Genomic DNA, 7,500 nt, shown 5'->3' with positions numbered 1-7,500 from the left:
CGACACAAAAGTGCGCGGCGGGATTCGGCGATGGGCTTTTCCCTGTTCGCTCGCCGCTACTGGGGGAATCACGGTTGTTTTCTTTTCCTCCGCTTATTAATATGCTTAAATCCGGCGGGTAGTCCCGCCTGATCTGAGGTCGGAACGTATCGGTGTGTTTGTGTTTTTTTTCTTAACACGGCAGCCTGCGGTCCGCGCTCCGTCCGTACGGCGACCGTCCGCGTCCGCTTCTCGGAAGCCGGAGAGGTGTCTCTAGGACTCTCAGCCGACCCGGCCGCGCTCTCGCGCGGCGGGCGGACGGGGACGTGCCGTTTTACGGCGCGAGAACCCGTGACTGTTTGCCGTCACAACTTGGGCGGACGACCGGAGGCGGGCGCCGTCGCCGTCGCCGCGAGGCAGACGGCGGGGCGTCGTTCCCCGGTCGAACCGCCAATCTCGCGCAGCCGGAGCGGCCGACGGTCTCCCGTCGGACGCCTGCCGGCGGCGCATCGGTCTGGCCGAGTATCCGGTATACGACCCTCAGACAGGCGTGGCCCGGGACCCGCGGGTCACCGAGGCCGCAATGTGCGTTCGACTGGTCGATGTTCGTATAACCTGCGGATTACACGACGACGCGCAGATAGCTGCGGTCTTCATCGATCCACGAGCCAAGTGATCCGCCGTTCGGGGTCGGGTGTTTTTTTTTTTGTTTGTCGACGAAATTTCTGCGCCACGCGTGCGCGCGGCGCAAGGTCTTTCGACGGTAACCATCTTTCGGTCGACGCTTGGTCGGGGGTCGCGGCGCGCGGGCGGTCGGCGAGCTAGTCGCGAGCGCACGCGGCCACGGGGTCGGATTAGGCGCGCGCGAGACCGGCGTGGGACGCCGGTGCCGCGGGCCCGTCTCTAATGATCCTTCCGCAGGTTCACCTACGGAAACCTTGTTACGACTTTTACTTCCTCTAAACGGCCGAGTTCGGTCATCTTCCCGGTCGCGCGACGACCCAGCCCCCGAGGGGGCCGAATAACGCGCGTCCAGTCCGAAGACCTCACTGCGGTCGTTCAATCGGTAGTAGCGACGGGCGGTGTGTACAAAGGGCAGGGACGTAATCAACGCGAGCTGATGACTCGCGCTTACTGGGAATTCCTCGTTCACGTGGAAAAATTGCAAGCCACGATCCCTAAGCACGAAGGAGGTTCAGCGGGTTACCCGGAAGCCTGTCGGCCCAGGAATGTTAACACACGCTGATTCCTTCAGTGTAGCGCGCGTGCGGCCCAGAACATCTAAGGGCATCACAGACCTGTTATCGCTCAGTCTCGTGCGGCTATTTTCGTCCGCCGCCTGTCCCTCTAAGAAGAGTTTAAGCTCCTGGGAGCCGGCGGTAGCCCTAGTAACGTATCGTGATCCGCCGGCGACGGCCGCGAACACGGCGCGCTTCACCGCGGAGCCCGACGCACGACTGACGCGCGCCGACCAGAGGTTGCCCCCCGGCCGACACACGCCCGCCGCACGCAGGGACGCGGATGGCGCGGCCGCGCCCGACGACCGCCGTGGACGACGGGCGAACGCGTTCGGGGATACCGGGCCGAGCCGACGGAGACGCGAACACGGACGGCCGAAACCGCCCGCGCCGCGCCCACCGCCGACCCGGGTTTACCCGCCTAGTTAGCAGGACAGAGTCTCGTTCGTTATCGGAATTAACCAGACAGATCGCTCCACCAACTAAGAACGGCCATGCACCACCACCCACCGAATCAAGAAAGAGCTCTCAATCTGTCAATCTTTCCGGTGTCCGGGCCTGGTGAGGTTTCCCGTGTTGAGTCAAATTAAGCCGCAGGCTCCACTCCTGGTGGTGCCCTTCCGTCAATTCCTTTAAGTTTCAACTTTGCAATCATACTTCCCCCGGAACCGAAAAGCTTCGGTTTCCCGGAAGCTGCCCGCCGGGTCGTTAATGAAACGCCGGCGGATCGCTAGCTGGCATCGTTTACAGTTAGAACTAGGGCGGTATCTGATCGCCTTCGAACCTCTAACTTTCGTTCTTGATCATACGAGAACGTACTTGGCAAATGCTTTCGCGTCAGTTCGTCTCGAGACGATCCAAGAATTTCACCTCTAACGTCTCGGTACGAATGCCCCCGCCCGTCTCTGTTGATCATTACCTCCGGTCCCGAAAACCGGCCCGGCGGGACGCGCGGGCGACTGGCGCCCGCGGCCCGGCGGCCCGCGCACGGAAACGCCCCGGAGGGCGATTTCGCGCGCACCGCGAAGGGCGGAGATGCGCGGGACCGAGGTCTTGTTCCATTATTCCATGCGACCAGTATTCAGGGCCTTTTGACGAGACGGCCGTGAAGCCGCCCCGCCAGATTTGAGCCTGCTTTGAGCACTCTAATTTGTTCAAAGTAAACGTGTCGGCCCGCCGACGGCACTCGGTGAAGAGCACCGCGCAGCAAGATTGGAGTAGGCGGCCGCCGTCGTCGAACCCCGACGGCCAAGCGACGCGTGGCCGCGTGGCGCGCCGGAAGCACGAGACACGTGTCCGCCTGCCGACAATACGTCCGGCCGACGTGCCGGTAACTAACACCCCGAGACGGCTGACGAGCGCGACGACGGCCGCGCCGACGGGACACGTGGTCCCGCGACACGACCGGCCGCGACACGCCGGACCGCCAGGGTGGTCCGGCACCGCCCAGACACAGATCCGACTACGAGCTTTTTAACCGCAACAACTTTAATATACGCTATTGGAGCTGGAATTACCGCGGCTGCTGGCACCAGACTTGCCCTCCAATTGATCCTCGTTTAAAGGTTTTAAAGTGTTCTCATTCCGATTACGGGGCCTCGGATGAGTCCCGTATCGTTATTTTTCGTCACTACCTCCCCGTTCCGGGAGTGGGTAATTTGCGCGCCTGCTGCCTTCCTTGGATGTGGTAGCCGTTTCTCAGGCTCCCTCTCCGGAATCGAACCCTGATTCCCCGTTACCCGTTACCACCACGGTAGGCATGGAACCTACCGTCGACAGTTGATAAGGCAGACATTTGAAAGATGCGTCGCCGGTACGGAGACCGTGCGATCAGCTCGAAGTTATTCAGAGTCACCAGGTCTTTGCGCGGGCCGCGATCGGGACGCGCACGAAGCGCGCCGCGACGGGCCGGTTTTGATCTAATAAAAGCGTTCCTCCCGCACGCGACACCCGAGGGCGCCGCGACGGTCGGAACTCTGTCGGCATGTATTAGCTCTAGAATTACCACAGTTATCCAAGTAACTTGGGTACGATCTAAGGAACCACAACTGATTTAATGAGCCTTTCGCGGTTTCACCTTAATGCGGCTTGCACTGAGACATGCATGGCTTAATCTTTGAGACAAGCATATGACTACTGGCAGGATCAACCAGGGATCTCGGTTTTACAACAACTGCGCCCCGTGTGACGCGCGCGCTGACGCACGACGCGACACCCGGGACGCGTGCTTCCGAGCGCCGGTCCGCCCGGGGGCGGGCCGACGCCGAGGGCGGTCGCACGACAGCGAGACCGCTGGGGTCCCGGCGTGCGACCGACCGCGGTTCGTGTGAGAATACGAGGGCCCGACGGGAGCGCTGTGGACACGCGCGGGCACCCGACCCGACCGCAATCGCCGCGGCCGTGATGGCGTTGGCTAGAGCGGCCGACTTGTGGCGGGCGCCACACGCGATACGCACCCGTCGCAACGTAACTCGCGTTGACGAGAGTTGAGGGAGACCGGCGGACCGCCGTCCTGTGCGGACGGCACCCGCCGGAATCGCCTCTCTCGCCCGTTTTGTAAAGGTCCCCAGCCGAGATCGTGGGGGAAGCCGGGACGCGACGCGAAGTCCGTCGTCCCGGGGCTTCGCCCCGGCGACCGCCGGGCACGGCGACGATGGCCGGCCGCGGCGGGAATGTTCTGGCGTCGAGAGTTCGTATCTTGCGAAACGGTAACGGGAGTCGTCATCGGTTGAGCGATGTGTGTCGCGCTGCCGACCCACCGGTAGGAGGGCCCGCAGCGCCAGTCGAGGTTTGCCACTCGGCGTGCGAGATGGGTCGGTCGCCGAAACGTGGACGGATACCAACTCGGCGCCGATGCCGGGCACGCCCTCGCCAAGAACTGGCGGGGCGAGAACGGCACGGCTGAGTTGGACGCGTCGGCTTCGGCGTCGCCCGTGGCTTTGCTGTCGTGTACCGTGATCGGTGATCCGACGGCCGGCTGATCGCCGACCGACCGACCGGCCGCTCACAAATATACAAAAACTCGGGTCCAACCGTCCGCCATGCAAAACCGCACGTGCGTAGCGGTCATCGCGCCGACACGCGGTCCACGCGTCCATGACGGTGCGTAGCGGTGTTCCGGGTACTCGTGTCGACGCGCGTAGCGGCGTGCCGAGGTCGGACCGTAAACTGAAAAAATGTCGAAAACCCTACGACCGATATCACTTTCGGATAGGTTTAGACGATTCCGACGAGAATACCTCTGAGGTTCGTCGACGTAAAAACAACCGGTAACGAGTTATTCCGCTGGCAACGAAAAGAAGTTAAAAATTCGATTTCGACGTCGGCCGAACTCGAAACGCCCGGGATGCCGGTACGTGACCTACCCCGACACCGCGGACTAACGCGTTACTCGATCCTAGAAAATTTTTTTTTTCCAAATCTAAACCCGTCGCGACGGCCGTACCCGCCGCGGCACCGGTACGGACGACGACCGCCGTGCCCGGACCGCGGAGGTCGGACTCGGGGAAAAAAAAAAATTTTCAATCTCGACGCGACCGCCGTGACCGACGCGTACGACGCGTACCCGGACCGTAGGTCAGCGTCCGGAGAGCCGCGGGAAAAAAAAAATTTCGACACGGCAGAGGTGCCGCGCTCCGCCGGCGACGCGATACGGGCACAGGGCAAGCGCCACGGTCGGTCCGCGGTCTCCGGGTGACTTACGGGGAAAATGAAATTTCACCGCCTACGCCCCCGTGCGCCGAGGGTTACCGGGGACCGGACGACCGCTCCGCCGGGGCCGCGGTCGGGGTCCCGGGGAAAAAAAAAAATAATTTTTAAACTCGACGCGACCGCCGCGACCGACGCGTACGACGCGTGCCTACACCGACCGTGGGCGCCCGGATCGCCGGAGGAGGAAAAAAATTTTCGACCCGGCCGAGGGGCAGCGCTCCGCGGGCGACCGCCGGGGTACCGGGCGACCCGCGGAGAAAATCAGATTTCGCCGTCAGCGTGCCGTGCCCGACGGGGAACCGGCGAACCGACGACCGCACCGCCGGGTCGGAGAAAAAAAAAAAAAAATTATTTTTCATCCCGAGTCCGCGCGGTCGACCGACGCGAACGACGCGTGCCGCGACCCACGGCGGGCGTCCGGAGCGCAGGTGGAGAAAAAAAATTTTTCGGCCCGTCCGGGCGACGACGGCACGGCGCTCGCCGGTCGCGGTTCCCGCGGGAAACTTCGCCGGGGACGACGTCTCACGGTCCCCGCGGCTGACCCGGCGCCGGCGAACCCAACACCCGGCGGACCTTAGCGGTCCTAAGAGCGCGCCCCGTAGACGTGGTGCGTAGCGGTACGCACCAAATACTCACGCCGTGCGTAGTGGTGCCGCAACTCCCTCACTGTCCTTATCCTTTTCCCGGGCACGGGCGACCCCGAGTACCGGGACCCCTCGGGAGCCGGCCGACGCGTACGGTCCGCGGTCCCCGGGCCCGCTACCCCGGCGGGATCCGATTCCGCCGCCTACGCCCCCGTGCGCCGAGTGTTACCGGGGACCGGACGACCGCTCCGCCGGGGCCGCGGTCGGGGTCCCGGGGAAAAAAAAAAATAATTTTTAAACTCGACGCGACCGCCGCGACCGACGCGTACGACGCGTGCCTACACCGACCGTGGGCGCCCGGATCGCCGGAGGAGGAAAAAAATTTTCGACCCGGCCGAGGGGCAGCGCTCCGCGGGCGACCGCCGGGGTACCGGGCGACCCGCGGAGAAAATCAGATTTCGCCGTCAGCGTGCCGTGCCCGACGGGGAACCGGCGAACCGACGACCGCACCGCCGGGTCGGAGAAAAAAAAAAAAAAATTATTTTTCATCCCGAGTCCGCGCGGTCGACCGACGCGAACGACGCGTGCCGCGACCCACGGCGGGCGTCCGGAGCGCAGGTGGAGAAAAAAAATTTTTCGGCCCGTCCGGGCGACGACGGCACGGCGCTCGCCGGTCGCGGTTCCCGCGGGAAACTTCGCCGGGGACGACGTCTCACGGTCCCCGCGGCTGACCCGGCGCCGGCGAACCCAACACCCGGCGGACCTTAGCGGTCCTAAGAGCGCGCCCCGTAGACGTGGTGCGTAGCGGTACGCACCAAATACTCACAGCCGTGCGTAGTGGTGCCGCAACTCCCTCACTGTCCTTATCCTTTTCCCGGGCACGGGCGACCCCGAGTACCGGGACCCCTCGGGAGCCGGCCGACGCGTACGGTCCGCGGTCCCCGGGCCCGCTACCCGGCGGGATCCGATTCCGCCGCCTACGCCCCCGTGCGCCGAGTGTTACCGGGGACCGGACGACCGCTCCGCCGGGGCCGCGGTCGGGGTCCCGGGGAAAAAAAAAAATAATTTTTAAACTCGACGCGACCGCCGCGACCGACGCGTACGACGCGTGCCTACACCGACCGTGGGCGCCCGGATCGCCGGAGGAGGAAAAAAATTTTCGACCCGGCCGAGGGGCAGCGCTCCGCGGGCGACCGCCGGGGTACCGGGCGACCCGCGGAGAAAATCAGATTTCGCCGTCAGCGTGCCGTGCCCGACGGGGAACCGGCGAACCGACGACCGCACCGCCGGGTCGGAGAAAAAAAAAAAAAATTATTTTTCATCCCGAGTCCGCGCGGTCGACCGACGCGTACGACGTCTTCTGCGACTGACTGTAGGTTTCCGGAGCGCAGGAGAAGAAAAAATATTTTTCGACCCGGCAGAGGGGCAGCGCTCCGCGGGCGACGCGATTCGGCCACCGGGGAAACGCGACGGTCGGTCCGCGGTCTCCGGGTGACTTACGGGTAAACTGAAATTTCGCCGCCTACGCCCGGTACGCCGAGCGATAACGGGGACGCGACGACCTCGCCGCCCGGTCCGCGGTCGGTGTCGGGGGAAAAAAAAAAAAATTTTAAATCTCGACACAACCGCCTTGACAGACGCGTACGACTCGTACCCGGACCGAAGGTGAGCGTCCGGGGCGCCGGAGGAGAAATAAAATTTTCGACCCACCCGGCCGAGGGCCCGCTTATCAGCGGGCGACGCCGGACGACCGCCGGGGTACCGGGCGACCCGCAGGAAAATTAGATTTCGCTGACCCGGTACCGTACCCGACTGGGAACCGACGACCGCTGCGCACGGGGCCGCAGTCGGACTCGGAGAAAAAAAAAAATTATTTTTCATCCCGAGTCCGCCGGGCGATAGATGCGTACGTCGTGTGCTGCGACTGAGTGTAGGCTTCCGGAGCGCAGGAGAAGAAAAAATATTTTTCGACCTGTCCGGTTGCCGAC

At 63.6% G+C, this 7,500-nt stretch overlaps 2 non-coding genes across 2 annotated transcripts in view; both read right to left on the bottom strand.

Annotated features, from left to right (window-relative positions):
• Nucleotides 1–142, bottom strand: part of LOC132931458 (large subunit ribosomal RNA) — a 4,197-nt gene extending 4,055 nt beyond the window's left edge. Inside the window, exon 1 of the ribosomal RNA XR_009662637.1 lies at nt 1–142. This exon is cut by the window's left edge and continues 4,055 nt beyond it. This is a non-coding gene — a ribosomal RNA (large subunit ribosomal RNA).
• Nucleotides 143–513: 371 nt separating this feature from the next.
• On the bottom strand, nt 514–671 carry LOC132931493 (5.8S ribosomal RNA). The gene has a single exon (XR_009662669.1). It is a non-coding gene; the product is annotated as a 5.8S ribosomal RNA (ribosomal RNA).
• Between the last annotated feature and the right edge of the window lie 6,829 nt (nt 672–7,500).

This window comes from Rhopalosiphum padi, unplaced genomic scaffold, assembly GCF_020882245.1.
Source record: "Rhopalosiphum padi isolate XX-2018 unplaced genomic scaffold, ASM2088224v1 scaffold1, whole genome shotgun sequence".
Taxonomy (NCBI): Eukaryota; Metazoa; Arthropoda; class Insecta; order Hemiptera; family Aphididae; genus Rhopalosiphum; species Rhopalosiphum padi.
The sequence above is the reverse complement of the archived record's forward strand: the minus strand, read 5'-3'. Positions and strand labels throughout refer to the sequence as shown.